At 42.9% G+C, this 19,792-nt stretch overlaps 1 long non-coding RNA gene across 1 annotated transcript; it reads left to right on the top strand.

Annotated features, from left to right (window-relative positions):
- The first annotated feature begins 1,497 nt into the window (after nt 1-1,497).
- On the top strand, nt 1,498-15,022 carry LOC128765290 (uncharacterized). Its single transcript, XR_008415851.1, has 4 exons — nt 1,498-1,568; nt 14,182-14,308; nt 14,500-14,556; nt 14,636-15,022. It is a non-coding gene; the product is annotated as an uncharacterized LOC128765290 (long non-coding RNA).
- The last annotated feature ends 4,770 nt before the right edge of the window (nt 15,023-19,792 follow it).

Here is a 19,792-nt window from a genome sequence, read left to right as displayed (position 1 = left end):
ATACTCCAAATCTATCATTCTGACAACAGCGTCCCCTGAATGTTGAAAATTATGCAGAAACCTGCGAGTCTAATCCAGTGATCTGCCGAAGGAAGCATGTTGACAGCGCCATGAGGGGAACAGCGTTCAACCGTCGCTCCAAATCGCTGATTCTAAGTTAAACTTGTTAATAAGTCAGCACGATCGCTAACAGTCTGAAACAGCTTCTTGCTGCCTGTAAACTTTGCCTGTTCTTCTTCTACGTTGTCTTCTACTTCTTGGCTTCCCTTGTTACGGATGTGATTGTGTCTGCACCGCATGAAAACCGGAAGAACATGACGCAATCGCACTCGGCCACTTACTATCGCCTTAGTCAGGCTACTCTCAGCATGGAGCCATACTCACGCACGATCAATGTGTGAGTGCTTGTCCTGTGGTGGACTCCATCCTGGGATGGTCTCTAGTCCCTGTTCGTCTGTCATGGGACGAGGTGGGAGGAGGGTGTGTCCAATTATTCACTTGACTTTTGGGATCAGCTTAAAAGCGCTGACTGTGAATGTTTCCTTTTGTTTGTATTCTTTGTGCCAGACTGTCCAACAACAGGTAAGGGTTAAGACATGGGTTCCAGTCTCAGATTACAATCTTCTACAACATACAATACTCACCACAAGAGCTTACACTCCTCACTCCTGAAGGTCCTCATCTAACAGTACTCGACTTGTACAGTAAATGTTGGAAATATAAAGCAGCAATCCTAAAGCTGAAGAAAGGAAAGGATAGGAGTGGATGTCTTCTATCACTCCAAATCCTGTCACCCTGCATGGCAAACCGTAGTGACAATTATTAACATCGATCAACTCAACACAGCGACACACGCTGCACAGACACACACCCCACTAAAAACACACCCAACAACCGCAAATCACAACTATACAAGTAACATCCGACTTACAACCGGGATTGGTTCAGACCAACCGGTCGTAAGTCAGATTGGGCGTAAGTGGAACGCCATCCAAAATAGCCGATGCGAGGGTTATAGGTGCTACTGTAGTGGTAGATCTCTGTGTGAGAGTGAGCTGCTGGGATAGTGTGCTGCCATAACTGTTGTACTTCGACTTTGTTCTACTTCGACTTTGAATAAAAAAATAAATAAATAAGCATCTGCTGGCTGTGGTCGTACGTACGTGTTTCTCCCAAAGGTTCCATCAACATTTCCTCTCCCACAGGCACATGTGTGCCGTTGCTCACCCCAGGAAAAATGGCACACATCGCAAACATACAATTGTTGTTGTCATTTGTCGGTGGACACATTAGGGGACTTGACATCCCTCAATATGTGACTTTGGAGTGAGAATGTGTTGCTAACGACAGAGGAAACAGGCCGCATGTGACTGGGTGCATGTGTCCAAATGGCCTCTGTGCCGGACTTTGAACATTGACTTTGGACATTGATCCATCATATTGTATTGTTCATATAAAGTGGGTTTGGTTTCTTCCACACCACTGACAATTGAATGAGTGGGAGTCCCAGCAGACAAGCTGGGTATTTTTACTTCAATAGTGACTGCAAATTATCTCCAAAGTGGAAGGTAAAATGGCATTTTTTTGGTGAAATGTATTTTCACTTTGAGATATTCTTTTGATTCCTGCTCTCTCATAATATATTTGTTCAGTCTGCTACCGGCTCATGTATACAGCAGTGTGTCCGTATAATGATGCCGATGCTGAACACTGCACTTGCATGGCTGAATTTTCATTTCACTCTTTGTAAAGTGAGATTTCGTTTCAGCGCCCTTCAAACTTTTTTCTGAATCATTTCCCTCCATCAACCGCCAAAATCAGTTCAACTTGATTATCAAGTCTTGTTTTTGTCACTCAAGGTTGCTGGCACTTTCATCCTGTCACCCATCCAAAGTGAGCGGTTGTCAATGGAATTGACTCCATTTGTTAAGAGCAGCAGGAGAATGGCAAAACTTTACGGCCATTCCTGGCTTTCATAGTTTCGTCCGAGGAATGAATGTGAATAACTGAAGTCTTCATGGAGGCGTGTGTGTGTGTGTGTGTCTGTCTGCCCCTGTTATCTGTCAGTGCATTATTATCAGGGTGAGCACATGTGTCTCCGCACTGTACGAGGCTTCCGCATGTATGTGCACACGAGTAACAGCTATTAGAGAAGTCATCATGCATGGCTGCGCACAACAACCCCGGCGTGTGTGTGAGTGTGTGTGTCCAAAGAGAGAGGTATAAGGTGCATTTAAGCAGAGCTCCAGTGACTGATGTACATGGTAATGTGCAATACTGCCTCAGGGCGACACACACACAGAAAGAGCCGGAGCAGCGGATAGAAGGGTGGGGGTTAGGGAGCGGGGGGGGAGCATAAGCAGTGAGGGGGAGGATGTTGAGACAAAGAAATTTACATGTATTCATTCACCCAACCTTCATTTGCGCCAATGAGAAGGCAGGAGACGTGATGTGACCTTCTTGATATGTGTTTCACGGCTCTAATGTCACATGTGATGACGTCTCTTGTAATTGCTTGTCATTGGCTCGTCCCAGACGCTCCAGCTTCATTAGTCCTGTTGCGGAATGTGACTACATCAAGCCAGTGGGGCTTATTTTTCCTGATACATATATCCTGAATATTCAACAGCTGCATGCGCTGTACGTGGCTGACGCTCCCCTCATGTATGAGGCAGCAAACGTCCACACTTTCACTATGACAGCTTGAATGAGATCTAAAAGATAAGATTTGTGTGTGTCAGTCAACAAAAACCACTGCCGTTTGTGCTTGGTTCAGTGTATGACTCCTCAAAGAAGTAAATAAAATTCATAAATAAATAAAGAAATTACATTCAATATTTCATAATGCATGTTTCAAGCCAATGTAAATAATTGTCATTGTAAATATAAATTATTTTAGGACATGTCAGAAAAGTCCCACATTCAATTTCTAACATATTGAAATGAAAATTGTATTTTTATTATAGGTTACATTCATTTCATCATTGCGGTTATGCCCTTGATATTATATGCCACTTTTTTTAAACTATGCTTTGATAACTAATTTTAGTAATCTATGCCCATCACACAGTTCACCCTTACATGCTCTGCAAATTTCAAAGACCCTGTTTATTTTAGTGACATCAAAGGCAGCTGGTGACATCACTCACTTGCAGAATCCCAATATCAAAGATTTATTTGCCTCACATGGGTAGTTAGATGGGGTCACTTACCATCCTTAACATCCATAATGGACAGGAAAATCGTTCTTTTCTCAAACTGTATTGTAAGAGTGAAGGATGATTAAAGTGTTTGGCATTCTTACAAGTTTCGAGACCAGGAGACTATACAGTGGTTATTGACTTTCAGCAAATCTCCAGTTAAATAATCCAATCTTGAATTGTAACAGATCAAACATATTAGGACAGTAATATTACAGTGAACCATTCCATTTTTAAAAGGATCCTCAAGTGTTTCTTGTCCATTAGGGGATGACAAAAGAGAGACCTGGGCTGCACCTGATAAAGATTTGTGTCTGACCTGGGGGAAAAAAGTCTCTTTTCCGTCTTGTAAAGGTCTTAAAGAGTTGTTGAACTTACTTTTTTAAATGTGTAGTGGAACTGGAATCACTTGCGCTCGTCTGTTTATTGGGGTCACGTATCACCATGGTTTCACAGGGTTTGTTCAGGAAGGTTCGGGATAAGACAAAGACATGCTGAAGTCCTAACGTACGTACGTAGTCAGTTGACCACCAGTTAATTCCTGTTCAGGGTTGTGGGGAGTGCTGGAGCCTATGGCTTAAAAACGAACAAATAAACAATGGCTTTGTCAAATCAACTGTTGTAAATTGTCAGGTATCAAACAGTGCCGCTTGCTTTTGCATGTGTTTGGAGGCTGAATTGGCAGTTAAATCGGCAGTTAGAGTGTCAAGTGATCTTTGGTTTCAAACAAGTTAGATACAATCATGTATAAAACAAGAGCGACATTGGGTTTGTTGTCTTACATTTTCATAATCTAAATGATCAGTTCATATTCTGCGTGCAGTGCTGGGCTGTAGCGGAACTGAGCCCTTATGGAAACATTCATTAGGGATGTGAAGAAGAGGCCAGCAGCAGGACGTGAACAAGAAAACCTTCAAAATGTCAGCGTGCGTGCATGGAAGGTGGAAGGTTTTGCGAAGTGAAAATGTCTGTTTTGACTGGAGCAGGTCATGTGATCAGATATGGCTTTAGAATTGTTGTGAGCTCAAACTAACACAAAATCAAATCGCTGTTTCCAACCAGCACTGAAAGTTTCATTGCATCATGTTTTTCTGTTTACAAACAAAGAACAAATCTGTGCCCCATTACATCGCCCCGCCCCACATGATTGGCAGTTCTGAGAAGAACACGAGTCCTTGTCTTCTGCAGATGCTGATCTTCTGATCTGTTCAAAAGTGTGCAGTAAACTGCTTAATGAATTCCTGAGAGACGAGAGCACTTAAAACAGTCCATAGTTTTGCTCCCTTAAAAATGCCATTAACGCGAGGTTCTTCCTGAAGCCACTCCGACCCGACTCGGCTTGTTGGTCCTCTGTGATCTTTTCTATTTGAACCACACATGTGAGACACCTCTCTTGTCGTCCCTCATCTGCCTTCCTCTGATGGTCTCAGCGCGATCGTCCTCCTGCTGCGTTAAGTTGATTGGCTCCTCACTTTACAGCCTCACACTGACTCACACTGCCCCTCTGCTGGCTGACTTCAGGCGCCTGTTGCTTTCTCTGCTTCGCTCCTCTCTCAGGGTTTTGACTGTCCACTGGCTCGCCGGAGGCTGGACTCAACACGACAACCATCTTCTCATATATATGTTGGCAGTGACATGCAGAACAAAGTGAGCTCGGTTTGCTGGGATTCGAACCCTCTGTGAGTCAGGCCAAAAATACTTGACTCATATTTTTTTAATTGAAGTCTCCTTAAATGAAAAAGTGATGTTTTTAGGACTGGCCAAGAGAAGGCAGCACACATGTGGCGAGATGCTCAAAAACATGGAGATAAAAAGAGTTACTCATCGAGGGAGGGGCGGAAGAAAAGCCAAATGTGTCCCTCACTCACACACACACACGCACTCACACACACACACACACACACACACACACACACAAAGGCAGATGGGGAATTTATATGCAAGGCTTCCATTAAATCGAGAGATAACGGCCTACAAATCTCTCCCAAACGGAATCTCCACCCCACTGCCTCGTCTTGTTTCACCCGCTCCCCTTTTCTCCCCTCTTCTCTCCCACCTGCCTGCCTCTTATTGCCCTTGTCTTTCATCACTCGCGTGTCCGAAACCTATCAGAGGTAGAATCGATGACGAGTCGTCTCTCTCTCTCTCGCTCTCTGTGTCTTGGCACAAGAGGAAAGAAGAAGCCTTGTGGAAATAAATCTGAATTTATGTGCATTTCATCCTCATTACACGGAGAATCCGTCTGCTGTCGAGCCCTCGTCTCCGCGTTTCATATATCAGAAGGCGTGAAAACACGCGCGTGTGTGTTTGCGGGTGTTTCTTTGAGGATGCTAAGGAGTCAATGCTAAATAATGCAGTGCTCTGCCGAATGCCTCTCCTCCCCGACAACATCCTGATTAGTGATTCGGGGTTTGAAAATGTTAATGCTTTTAACACAGTCAGTCCCCATTCACGTCAAACGCGGCTGAAAAAGGCCCGCACGTGTGCGGGAACATGGACGGAGGCAGAATCCAGACCTACAAACAGACAGACACGAACATGCAAAGACACTCATTGAAACACAGAAAGTGACACACACACACACACAGACGAGAGAGTGAGACGCACATCTGGCGTTTATGGAATGGAATGGCTCGTAGCATTTTTTTGCCAGCACAAATTAGGCTGTAATTCCCGCTTATGTGCCTTAAATGTCATTCTTAATTAAATGCTCTGCATTCTTGTTTTTGACCTTAAATATAGAGCAATATCTGAATTTTGGAGCGGATGTCTGAATGAATTGCCCCATGACAGGTTTGTCCTACTGATACTGTACGGCAAAGTCATTGTTTAAAATAAAAGTTTAATGTGACTTCCAACCTCACCATGTCTGGGTCCTGGATGGGTCTAACTCAACTCACTCCCAGGGCTTAATATTTTGACGTTGAGATAGTGGACTTTTGCGTCCTATACTGACACCAAAGGCAGCCTCCAGCGTCGCACATTGACGCATTAGCTTTTCAATTGAATGTTCCGCCTTCCGCGGCATATCCTGATTCCCGGGACAGTAGGTCACACTACAAGGGAAGGAAAAAACCTGTTTTGTCATTATAGGACGATACAAGTCCCCTGCCCAAGCTCAATATATTACACCATGGGAGTGAGGGTGGGTTGATGGCTCAGTACCAACAAAAAGAAGCAATTTCAACCATCAAAAATAAGGCATTTAAAAATATATATAGACATATATATATTCCCAACTCAATTGTCATGTTTTCAGCACTGCTTCCCTTTCCATTTGACATATAATGTCAAATTGACTGTAATAAAACTTCTCCTTAATTTGATAGCAATGACAGATTTGACATTTAATTTGTGAATTACAGATTTTACATCTTATTATTATCGCATCATTCTGAGGTGGTGCATTTATTTTCTATCGGTCTGTCAATAGATTCAAATTTTAATCTCAATTAATCCCTCCAAAGATGAGTTCACTTGTGATTAATGGCATCTGTTTTAAATGTAGCTTAAAGGAAGATGTCATAGGAACACCAGCGTGGCTAATAATGTTGAGCTGTTAGCATGTTGTTGAGCCGCTTCACAGTCTCTCTCTCTTATTCTAAACAATGTTAGTGACAGTGTCTGTTATGTGGGGTTGTTGGAGTAAACTCATGTTTGCATGAGTAAAGCATTAATGGCCGCTCTTTTCCAGACATGGTAGTTCTGTGGTTATATATTATACATGCCGTGACTTAAATCATGCATCATACTATTCGCAGTTTCGATCCTTTTAAATACTTTTTTTTTTTTTTACATTTTGACCACTTCCAACTGAATCAAAAGTTTTCCAGACAATCTTTGCACACAGTTGCACTCAGTAAAATCCATCTTCACTGCCATGGCGTAATGTCTTGACGTTGAGAAAGTGGAGTTTTGCGTCCTATAGTGACGCCAAAGGCAGCCTTTGGCACATGTTGGCGCATGTCAATGCAGTAAAAAAGAAAAAAAAATGGCTAACCGCAAACCCACCCTCCGTCTTTGTTTTACGGGACGTGCTGCCCACAGCGTCAGGGTACACCACAGACGACGGAACATGTGCTTCAATGGCAAACCTAATGTGTCAATGTGCAATGCTGAAGGCTGCCTTCAGCTTCAGTACAGGACTCAGAAGTCCACTTTCCGTCCATACATTACGTCACTATATTACGTCACTATATTACACCATGGTAGTGAGGATGGGTTCTTTTGAAACCCGAGTATCCATGGGAAAGGACTAAGTTTGCTCCAAGTGTTGCCTCAAGATGAAATTGACTCTTTTTTTGAGGATGCTGGACCCAGTGAGGGACCCATCAGTCGCATCTCTTCCTGTTAAACAAGTTCAGTCTCATGCAGCTGCCTGTATTGTATGGGCCAGTAGGCTCCTACTCCTAGTAGGTACAGCAGGTTGTGGTCATCCCATGCTAAGGCCCACCCCAATGCTAGCAGCCATTCAAACAACTGATCACATCTGTATCATCGAGATATGTTGTCATGAGTGATTCTGCATCAGCCAAAACTGTAATTACCAAATTCTTGGGAGTTGTACTTTATTCTATTTAGTTTTAAAACATTATTTAGCTCTTTTTAATTTGGAAAAAACAGCCCATATTTTTCCCTGGCGGCAAAACTACCAAAATAAAACTGGATAATTGTGAGATTGGGCCAATTTGACGGAGTGAAGCTGCTTCAGTTAAAATCTGTGAAAACCTTAGCAGTGATTGTTTCTGGTCTACAGGCTCCTCTCAAGGGAAGCCAGACTCTCCAAACTGGCCTCATTTGATCCAGAATAGGATGAATTCAGGATCATAAACCTCCCTCCCCTAGTTTTGTTAACTCATGCTGCACTTCTTTCCTCCCAACATGTCTGCTATCTCGTTGCCCACCTGCTTTCAATCCAGTGTCGAGCCAAACTTGCCTGAGAACAAGTCGGCCAGGCTCTGTTCTTTGTCAGTCCATTCAAAGTCCTGCCAGAGCTTTTTTGTTTACCTTACATTTTTCTGCCTTCAGGATCACTCTCTTTTCCATGACTCGTGGATTTGACTGCTCCGATTCCTTCTTCAGCAGAACTCTTCTTCCGTCTCTCTGTGTAACCTGAGACGGTAATGAGAACTGACAGTTTATTTCAACCTTAGATGCAAAAAAGAGAAAAAAAACAATAGCATTCAGCGGTTTTTGTTGAACAAGTCTGAGTGTTTCCTCGACCAGAACAAATCTGCTTTGTCATCTTCAAGTGCGTCTCGATATTGTGAGACTGTAGATGATGTTTTTGTCTTTCATCGACTCAGTGGCAGTGCATGGCAGTGGATGGGAGGGAGAATAAAGTATAGATTGAGTTGCAAGGATATTGCTTAAGAATCAAAGGCGTCACTTTGAGACGGAGATCCAGAACCTCAAAACTGAGAAGCAGCTAGTGACTAAGAAAGGAAGCCCAGCTGCACACTCTTCAGCAGCCAGGTACTTTTATGAGAACAGACCCACATGTGTGAACGGTACAACTGTGACACCCAACATCAGTTACAACAACTGGTTTGGGTTTCCTCGGAGCAACATGCGTACTGTTGTGGGCAGATGGTGTTGTTTGATAGGCCTCCTGTATAGACGAACATCAAGTCATCAAAGTCAGCCTTCCACATGGGTGGTGGAGTGAGGTGGAGTCACATGGAGCTTTCAATTTCAATTTCCAATTTTCCATTAGAGGCTGAGGCGAGAAAGCAAATCAAGTGTTGAGTTTCATGTGTTAAATGCGACTGAAACTGAAGAACTGAAGTCCTTCACGCATGCATGTGCGCTGAGTGAAACCCGACACAGTGCGAAGCTGCAGTCCATATTATCATGTTTTTGTTGCTCTTTCACAGTAAAATGTGAGTACCGTCTCCACTTAGTGTTTTATTAAGACCTTTTCCTGGATTCACGTCACATTTCATGGCCAGATTTCCTGTCTGAACGATCTTCTACACCAGGGGTTCTTAACACTTTTGGATCTCGGGGCCTACCTTTCCTAAAACAAATGGACCCAGGGGCCCATTCAAGTAATCGAACTCATTCATTACTCTTGATTTCATTTGTGATCAACAACCATATTTAATCTACTTACATGTAAACAAACCAAAACCTTGTGAAATGACATGAAACCGTGTGATCATTGCAAAGATATTTGTCATCAATAAGTCCAACCAGCAGCAGAACCAGTTGCAAGTCATGTTCATCAAATTTACTAAAGAAAAAAAAGAACAAAAGCAAACGGTTGAGAAAATTTGAAGATAAAATAAATATAATAAAACAATGTCTCAATATCATAAAATAAAATTATATATATATTATTTCAATTCCAAAGATATAAGTAAAGTGTAAATGAAAGTATTGCCATAAAATTTCGAAACTGCTTCAACAGGTGCGTTCATGAACAGTGTTTACTGTTGGAGGGGGCAGCATCACTTTCTTGATCATTTTTTAGGAACTTCTCCATAGTTGTTAACTACCACACATTCGCAGTTGTCAAGTCAATTCAGTGACTCACTACTGGCACCATATGTGGCTAATATATTAAAACTGAGCATCTCATGGCCCAAGGTGTAAAACCAACAAAACTTTTAGCAGGTTTCAAGGAGGCGCTCGCAGCCCAACCATGAGCTCCAGCTCTATAGTTAAGAATCACTGCTCTACACTGCAAATGGAAGCGGTGTCGTTTGAAGCTGTCTAAAAAAATAGAACCGTTGCAGATTTGAATCAGAGCAGAGGTCCGCCACCACGCCACATAGTTATCATACACATTTATCACGTGCATCTTTATCACGTATATATGAGAGAGAGTTTGGCTTTAGAACCTCATTATCCAAAGAGATAGCAACCCTTGTGTGACACTGAAGCTGCGGAAGGAAAACCGCCATATAGTGAGGGATCATAGTACCAGCATTGGTACTCACACTGATACTGATATTTCGCTGTACCCGTACTCAACAAGTACTCGCTCATGACAGAACCCCTACCCGGCTATATTCCATGATGACTTCATTGTGTTACAGACCTGTCAACCAACGTTCCCTCAAATTTTTCATGCATCTGTGCACCGTATTCTCTGCACCTCATGGAACAGTGAGCCTGTGTAGATCAGGCTAAAATGAAAAAGGAACAGGTTTCTTTCACTGACTACACTGTCAATTTCCTCACCTGACTAGCGTGTAGTCTCTGTGTATTGTAGTCTGAAACCTGTGCTTGCAACGACTCTCTCTATCTCATTTCTCCCTCCTGCGCGTAACTCCGCCGCCCAATTGGCTCAGTGCATGCAAGAGGAATCAGCTCTTAAACATCAGCCAGCTCCAATAGTTCACTTCAAATAGCAGCTCTTCTTGTTGCTGTTCGCCCCATTGTCTATGTAGCGATGTCAGAAGCCCTGCAGTCCAGAAATTGCCGTAATTTATATTCAATTCAGGATGAATTTTTGTTGCGCCGCGTATTTTTGTGCACTGATATCGTATCAGCTGTGCGCAATTGCGCGTGAAGCTTAGAGGGAACATTGCAGTCAACTCTCACTCAGATGAGGGTGGTCGCCAGCTCCCATGCCACACTTGCTCTGGCTCATATGACAAATATACTCCCTGATGCGTGGTAAAACAGAGGATCAATGACCCCACTTCTTCTGATTTTTACGTTGAATTGCATTATATAAAGCAGTTTTATCATCTCTAAATCATTTTGAAACATACCTTGCTATTTTATTTTCTAGTGATGGCTCAAAAATGGTCCCTCTGTGCACTCAAACTCTAAAATAATCCATTACCACTGACTTATTTGATACTTCTGTTTACTTTTCACAGAAAAGCACCTGGTAGACAAATCTCTAGTAGTACATCAGACAGATCTCATCTTTGGCCTTCCTCTCCACCTTCTGCCTGGCAGTTCCAACCTCAACATCTTACTACCAATGTACTGGCTCTCTCTCCTCTGTACATGTCCAAACCATCTCAATCTAGCCTCTCTGACTTTGTCTCCTTAACACCTGACATGTGCTGTCCCGCTGATATACTGGGTCCTGATCCTATCCATCCTGCTCACTCCCAGAGAGAAGCTCAGCATCTTCATCTCTGCTACCTCCAGCTCTGCCTCCTGTCTTTTCCTCAGTGCCACTGTTTCCAAACCATACAACATTGCTGGCCTGACCACAGTTGTGTACATCTTCCCTTTCATCCTTGCCGACACCCTTTTGTCACACATCACACCTGACTCTTTTCTCCAATTATAACATGGTGCCTGCACCCACTTCTTCACCTCTTTCTCACACTCTCCATTGCCCTGGACAGTTGAGCCTAAGTACTTCACCTCCTCCTCTACCTTCTTTATCTCTACATCCTGTAACTTGACCTGTCCACTTGGGTCCCTCTCATTCACATACATGTATTCCGTCTTGCTGCGGCTAACCTTCATTCCTCTCCTTTCTAAGGCAGACCTCCACCTCTCTAGCTTATCTTCCACGAGCTCCCTGCTCTCACCACAGATCACAATATCATCTGCAAACATCATGGTCCAAGGGGCTTCTTGTCTAACCTCATCTGTCAATCTGTCCATCACCATTGCAAAGAGGAATGGGCTCAGAGCTGAGCCTTGGTGCAGTCCCACCTTCACCTTAAACTCCTCTGTGACATCTGCAGCACACCTCACCACTGTCTTACACCTGGTATACAAGTCCTGCACCTCTCCAACATACTGCCACTCCAGACTTCCTCATACAATACCACAACTCTTCTCTTGGCACTCTGTCATATGCTTTCTCCAGGTCCACAAAGACACAATGGAGCTCCTTCTGACCTTGTCCGTACTTCTCCATGAACATCCTCAAAGCAAACAGTGCATCTGTGGTGCTCCTTTTTGGCATGATGCCAAACTGTTGCTCACATATGCTAACTTCTGACCTTAGTCTACTTTCCATTACTCTTTCCCACGACTTCATCATATGGCTCATCAACTTTATTATATTATACTATAGTTGCCACAACACTGGACATCTCCCTTGTTCTTGAAGATGGGCACCAGCACACTTCTCCTCCATTCCTCCGGGATCTTCTCACTCTCAAAGACCTTGTTAAATGTGCCACCTCTCCTAAACACTTCCACTTCTATTCTGGCAAGCCATTTGATGGTTATGTATTAATGTTTCAACTGCTTCAATTTCCTTATATAATATTTTTTCTAATCTGTGTTATAGACGATTCAATCAGACTTTCATTCTGGTGACATCGCCGCACTATTAATATTCCATTAGAGCATGTTGCTGAGACCGAAGTGACTTGATTGTACATGACAGGGTTAAGGTCAAAAATCCATTAATTATCGCCGGTGGTGGACCAAGATTTAGTGAGTCTGCAAGTGTGAAGGGTTAACAGAAGACATATGCATGAAGATTTAATGCTGGTTAGAGCCTCTTGAGGCCAGCAACTCTATTTCTACGTGTGAAGTTCCCGCTGCTCCTGACACAAGCAGACGGATTCAGAGAAACCGCTGCTGAAAAACAATCTGGGAGTTCTTTGGCAAACATGTCGGATGAGCGATTTTCACTGGACTCAGAACGCAGCTTTTCTTGGACTCCGATCCACATCCCGTAATAGAAACCGTTTTTCTCTTCTAGTGAAAACAATTAGGCAGTTTTTGGGGGATATAAAGCGGGAAGGGGAGGGGCCTTGATCGTTTTTACGAGTTTCTGAGTGAGATGCCATCACAATCCACTGAGTTTCACAATAATCGTTTGGAAATCTGCAGCAATCGTCAACGTGGTTCAACTTTCTGTTTACTCAGAAGGGAGGGAGCGAGGTGGGGGTTGGGATGGGGGGTTTTCAGGGCAGATGCCCAACTTCCAAAATGAGGCAATAGAAACCCAACTCACACTGAAACAGTGTAAACTGAAGCATTAAAATTCAGAACCACGCAATTTATTTTCCTCTCCAGGTTTGAATTTGGGGCAATCGCTCAGCAAACAAGGTGAAAAGAGAACACATCCCCATCCACAGAAAAAAATGGCTGCAAAATACTTTATCCTCTCAATTGACTGAATTCAAATGAACAGAAAATGTGTGAGTTTGAGGAGCCCGAGGCGCCAGAGGAAGAAATAAACATGCTGTGCATGCTTGCTTTTGTTATTCATTCCTGCCTTTTAGTCTGAAACTGAAAGATGTTTAGACGAATTTAACATCCACATCGCTTTTAAGGGACACATTGTATGCAGAGAACGATTTCATTTAATCGACATCAGCAACAAGCCTGGATGTTTGTCCTGATACAATGTCACCGAGGATCGTTCTGCTAACCCTGTTGAGGAAACACTGGCACTCTCATAGTGAGTGATGATGAGCTCTCTCACCTGTTTGTAGGTGTGCCAACCTCAAAAATCATCTGTACCACGAGACATGGGGCACGAAAGTCATCACATATCAAAAATATATTTGTTTTAGTCCCGGCTTTGCTCATCATGCTGAGGTGTGACAAATCAAAAATATGATCTATTTGCTGTCACCGTGGAAATAAAGTTGTCATAGAGTGCTGCTAGATGTTAGTCCTCCAGTGTGAGTGTTTGAAAGCCCCCTCAGGCTATGAAAAAAAAAACTCATGAAGGAGACAAAATGAGATGATGGATGGAAAATGTAAGTTTAAAAACTGTCACATTAACAAGAACAATATGGTATTATTTAATAAATATTCATTTTTTATTTCTATTTTTATTGTCTTTTTTCATGTCTTAGTGTTCAATAGTTAATAAAACAAAATGAGGAGCAATTTTTATTGCTGTAGAAATATGTATTGATAAAAAATGTGATGAAGGAGACTAATATCTCTTACGTCCCCATATTGAGGAAAGAGGTCAGCTAACCATGTCTCAGCTGGGGATACGAATCAGCATTTTGGGGGCAACATTTTAAAAAACAGTGAGTCGACACCTAACTTAGAGTGTGACAGAGGTATGTTGTACGTAAAGGTGGAGGAGGCTGACCAACTGGAGAACTGATGGAGAGTCTAGACAACAAAACGTGGCGTGAAGATCACCAGATTTACAGCGAGTGGAGCAACACTGGTGGCTGCCCATCAGGACCACAAGGCTGCAGGTAATCACATCAGCAGCAGCCAGAAGAGAAAGGTTCACCAGCCACTGTGGGGGAAGGGACGTTTCAACACAGCAAAACAATAAAAAAACAAAATATTGGAGGGGCCATAAAACAAGAATAAAAATAACAAACATAAAACAACAAGCGGATGCTGCAGTGATCAATCTCATTCATAAATTCTTTATTTACAGCTTCATCCAGGAAATAAATCTAGCAGTGGGATCGTCGGTGGAACACATGTCCTGAAGGTAAAAAGGTCCACATTTCACTGAGCATGCTTGCGCTGATTCTTCCAGCAACAAGGTTAAAATGTTTTGATGTTTTCAGGAGGCAGCCTGCTTCTCCCTGCCTGCCAGTGATGCAATCTCCCCTCACTTGTTGCCAAATGGTGCTAACTAGTGCCCACACTCTCAGATCGTCTCCAATGTGGGGTTTTTTTCCCTCTTTTTATCGGCGTTCTTTTCCTCCCTGCGCTGCGTGTGATTCAAGTGCCCTCCCTGGAAGCGTGTGCAAGTCAAACAAATCTGCCTGAGTTGTTTATCCTCGACGCTTGAATGTCAACTTGGCAGAACCTGCAGCTACAGCTGTTGTGAGGAAAGAAATGAGAGTAATTACAGACAGACGAGAGTGCACACAGGACTGGTGCGGGAGATGTAAGAGCACCATCACACGCACACACACACACACACACACACACACACACACACACACACACACACACACACACACACACACTCCTTTTTCTTTTTTTCTTTGAATAAACAAACTGAGGGGATGCTTTCATGTCATCAATTAATTGTCTCTCGACCTTTTCCTTGTTATCTCTCCGCCACAAAAACGTTCTTAAATAGTCACTAAACTAACTAAAATAATGTTTTTAACTGCATCAGTCTCTCAAAGAAGGCGAGGCGTGGACATTCCACATAAACAGAACCAACTCCCCGTCAGTCAAGACTCCTCACCTTCATCATGTTTCAACTTCACATTCCTACAAGTCAGAGCAAACTTGTGTGGTGAAGCCTTGTCTTCACACTGAACCTACTCTTCTCTTCATGGCCCTTCTGTCTCAGCAGAACCTTCTCAACTCCAGGATCATGGATGGATCATGGATCAATCCTTAGTGTTGAACTGGACTGAACCATAGAGTGAGGTCAAGTATTGAAACTACGACTATGATAAGCATACAATTTATTCATCTGTTCACACTACTTCTACTAATTCTCTACTTCGTCTGTTGCTACTATAATGTCCAGAGTATCATTACAGCTAGCACTAATACTACAAGCACACCTGATGCAACTATTGCAACTTCAATGTGAACCACAAGCTTCCTCTCCAAACAAACCCAACATGTCTGACTCTAACACATGAATCAACCATTGAGAAATACAGCTTATCTCATCCTCAAACAGCTGCGACCGTTTGATGTCTGAGATGACAGCTTGCTACAAAACCGTTGCCCAGCTCCATGATTGCAATTTTCTCCATCAGTTTTCTGTTTTTTCTATCTCTCCTCTGGCAGGCGTTTCCTTCACTTTCACACCACACGCTTCAACGATCGGAGACCTTACATTGCCATGGAGTTTCATCATGAACCCCTGACTCTGGCTTCTCTGCCACTGTTGCCTCACGACAAACACTCCTGACAGACGTAAACACACATGCATGCTAACATGGTAGCACGCTACCAGACTCCAGTTAACTCGCGCGACTGCATTTACGGATCCAAGTCAGAGAAGATTCCACAGCAAACGCTGACTGGCGAGGAAGAAAAGAAGATTCATGTTTACAGGGAGAAACGGTGCTAAGACCCGAGATAAGGCTGTCAGGAATAGAACATGCAAATGAGTGTGAGGTGTTTGAATGTTTCCTCAGGCTTCAATACAAACATAAGAACAAATCCGACGTTTAATCGCAGAATTGTATTAAGCGATGTTGGATTTTCTCTCATGAATGAAAGCGGTTCGTTCGGCGCCTCGCCTTTTCTCACATCAGACTGTCACGGATACAAAGAAGCACTAAGATGTTTGTCACTAGTGTTGCATCCGATTAAATGAAATCACTGTAAACATCACGAGCAACATCAGCTGTAATTTTCAACAATTATTCAATATAAACTAAATTAATAATTAAACTCATAAAGCAGCAATGGACAGTGGAGAACAGTGATTTCAGCAAAGAGCATCTTTGCTTTTCACCCCCTGATGAGAAATATTTTCTTTTCACTCATCTTTCTCTGACTTTTCTTCCAGCGGCATCACCTTTTTAATTTGCGCTTGTTTTATTATTATCCTGCTGGCAAGACTGCAACCTGTAAAACCTGCAAAGCACTTCACATAGCCAGCGTTCTATGTTAGGTTGGAATCATCTGGAGCACTCTTGTTGGCCAACTAAAGTCGCTTGACAAGCCGCATTTGGACCCTGGGCCTTGAGTTTGGCACCTGTGTGTTGGAGCAATAAGTCAATGAGCAGGTTTGGACATGGAGGAGAGGAATGGGGAGTCAAAGTCCCGCCCTTTTACTTCCATGAGACCAAAGTTACCAAAAAACGATCAACGTTATTTTCTGATCTAGAATGAACTGTGCTATAGATCTCACATATGATGTTGGTGAATTTTAAAGATACCTTGTAATTTCCACCGGTATTAAAAGTTACTTTAGGTTTTGTGTAATATGTAGTAGCAAGCTACAAGGCTCGCTCTCACTCAATAGTGGCTCAGTGAGAGCCAGCGTGCAGGACTAGCTACAGGGTTTTGTTAAGTGTTTCATGATGTCAGTTTTTATCACGAAGGCTCTCTGTGACAGAAAACATGTTGGATGAGAAATATTCAGAGGGAATTGAAGAAGAGGATGGCAACCAATGAGAAAAATAAACTATGCACAACTCAAAAAGTCTGAACACCATCAACACAACAAAAAGATCAACAGAAACAGATCAGAAACACTTCTTGTCCCATCTTCTTGCATGTTCTGTTTTCTAGTCATCTACTGTATATTTGTGTCCGATGGGAAACCTCATAAAACTTCATACAAAATACCAACCCTTTGATTCCCGTGCGTCACCAGGGTGAGGTCACTGTGTTGAACATGCAGCTGTAAGTTGTGGTGTTTAATGTTCTTCTCCTGTTACCGCCGCCTGACGTTTCCACTTCAAATCATGAAGCCACTTGTCTGCCAACTTCTGAGGCCTGAATGCAATGGTGAGCTGGAAACATCTGCAGCAAGAGTGACGCCTTGGCTCTTCGGAGGGTCAGGGCGTCTGGGTGTTTTAAATTAGGACGCTTTGGCAGAACTATCCTGAAATGTTCCTCGCAGACAGGGCAGTGCAGATGTCAGTGTGCGCCAAGTGAGACAGCGTGTGAGACTTAATCTCATCCAGCCAATCCTTAATCAGCTTTCTCCAGTCCTTCCTCGGGTTTCCTTAGCAACAGCGCCCGTACTTCCTGCAGGTACCCTCTAATCTGAGTGTGCTTTCAGGAGACTCATTGCATTCATATTTGATGGCTCTCTTCACACTTGTCACTCCATCGCTCCTGTTTCATTTGTTGCATAATTACCCACTTATTTCACGCACAAGTGTTGAAAATCCGATTAATTTCCTCACACTTTGCATGGATTTATATCCACAACATTCATCCTGTTTTATTATCATGGCTATGAGGTGTTTATTTAGGAAACAAAACAACAAACTTGAAAATCCTCTCTCAATTGTGAGATGTGTGATTGAAGACTTGGGGCTTGGTGGCACTTTGCGCTGCTCAACAACGGTCACTATTTTCGCGCCACCAAAGCAGCTCAAGGATGTAGGTCTGGCTGCTGCAGGTGGAGCTAAAGTAAGTAGAGCATCAACATGGCGGATCTTAGGAGCAGAGCTTGTCGCTGGAGTTCGGATTTTTCAGCATTTGATCCAAAGACAAAACGCATCACTTGAAATGCGCTGAAGCTGTGACCTTGTTATCCAAAATGTATGGCATCTCCCATTCCCATATTGTAGTGCAACAGTTTGTCATGCAGAATTGTGCCACTACACTGACTGTTGAGGAGCCATCACAGTTGACTGTGAGGGGCCATCATGCCCACAGAAAGATGGTGATGACAACATGACGAAGAAAATAAATCGAATATATATATGCTTAGGTAAGGAGAACAAAAGTGCTATGAAATCAAGAAAAAAATATTCATTTTATATGCATTTTAGATATCACGCATTTTATAAATCAAAATGAACCTATGTACGTTTCAGAAAGAAAAGACGGCAATTTATTCAGAAGTATGTTTTTGATTTTCTATTTGAAAGAATATCAAATTTCATGTCTCACAAAGATGGGAAATGAAAAAAGAGACATTTTAAAGCGAGTTATAAAATGTGTTACAATTACAGAGAAAATACTTGATATCAGTTGTATAGTTTTTATATGGGCTCAGGAGGGCAGTGAAAATGGACCACTGACTTCTCAGGTAAATCTGTTGCTTTTGTTGCCGAGATCGCATTGTTTTGTGAACAACCCTGTCATCCTGTAGAGTCAAAAAAGAGCTGAACTAAAAGGCAAACGTTACTCAAGTCCTCCCTCACCTACTCTAGGGTCGTGACCCCTAACGGTCACAGACCCTTGCAATAGAAACGAGTGACTGATCTTATTGAACACAACCCTGCTGCTAACAGAAACTGAACCGCAATGTGTGATGGCAGAACATAAGTCACGTCCTCCACTCAGAGCTTGGCGAAGCGGCTGAGGACAGTGAAGTTCGAGAATCGCCACGGGAACTGTGACAAGGCAAGAGATAAGAGCAGGAAAATAATTAAATGAAGACGTTTGGCTTATTCTGCAGCAAAGTTAAACAGGCATGCAAGTGACATGTTTTGGTGGTGAGGAGTTCAGTGGCACTATAGCTGATTATTTTTAAATGTTTGTTTATGTTATTAATTCATTTTAGCAGAACTACACAAACCCAAGAAACAAGTTCATTTTAATTGAATCTGCTGGCGGCGACGGGGAAGACACCGAGAGAATGCTGGCCATATTTATGGGCAGATCAGTTTAATATGGCATGAAATGTAATTATTTTTACTCTAACTACTGTTTCCCACTGAAGGGGGAGGGATGAGCAAGACAGCTGAGGTCGCAGGGTTGAACAGTGGTCAGTGTGAGAATGCAAGTGAGTTGCGCTGCTGTTTTGTATAGCAGGAAGCCAGAGTGAGCTCAGACCAGCACATGCCTGACCAGCTGCAAAACCTCCCCTGTTATCCATTAATGGCCATTTAAAGAATTTCGTACCGCTGGGGTCATTTCGGAAGGTGACAAGTGCTCTCAGACCTGCCGACCACTTCCAGCAGATTACAGGTGAGAGAAATGTAGAAATGTTGATGGCTGAACCGCCTGGAGCTGCAACAGAACGTACCTGGTGTAGGAAGCTAAAGTGAAGCTGTGCTTAAAATGGCTTTAACTCACTGTATTCTTTCCGGTCGGATCCATGACAGGTGTGG

Source organism: Synchiropus splendidus, chromosome 9 (genome assembly GCF_027744825.2).
Source record: "Synchiropus splendidus isolate RoL2022-P1 chromosome 9, RoL_Sspl_1.0, whole genome shotgun sequence".
In the NCBI taxonomy this organism is placed as follows: domain Eukaryota; kingdom Metazoa; phylum Chordata; class Actinopteri; order Syngnathiformes; family Callionymidae; genus Synchiropus; species Synchiropus splendidus.
This window is presented reverse-complemented; position numbering and strand designations above follow the sequence as displayed.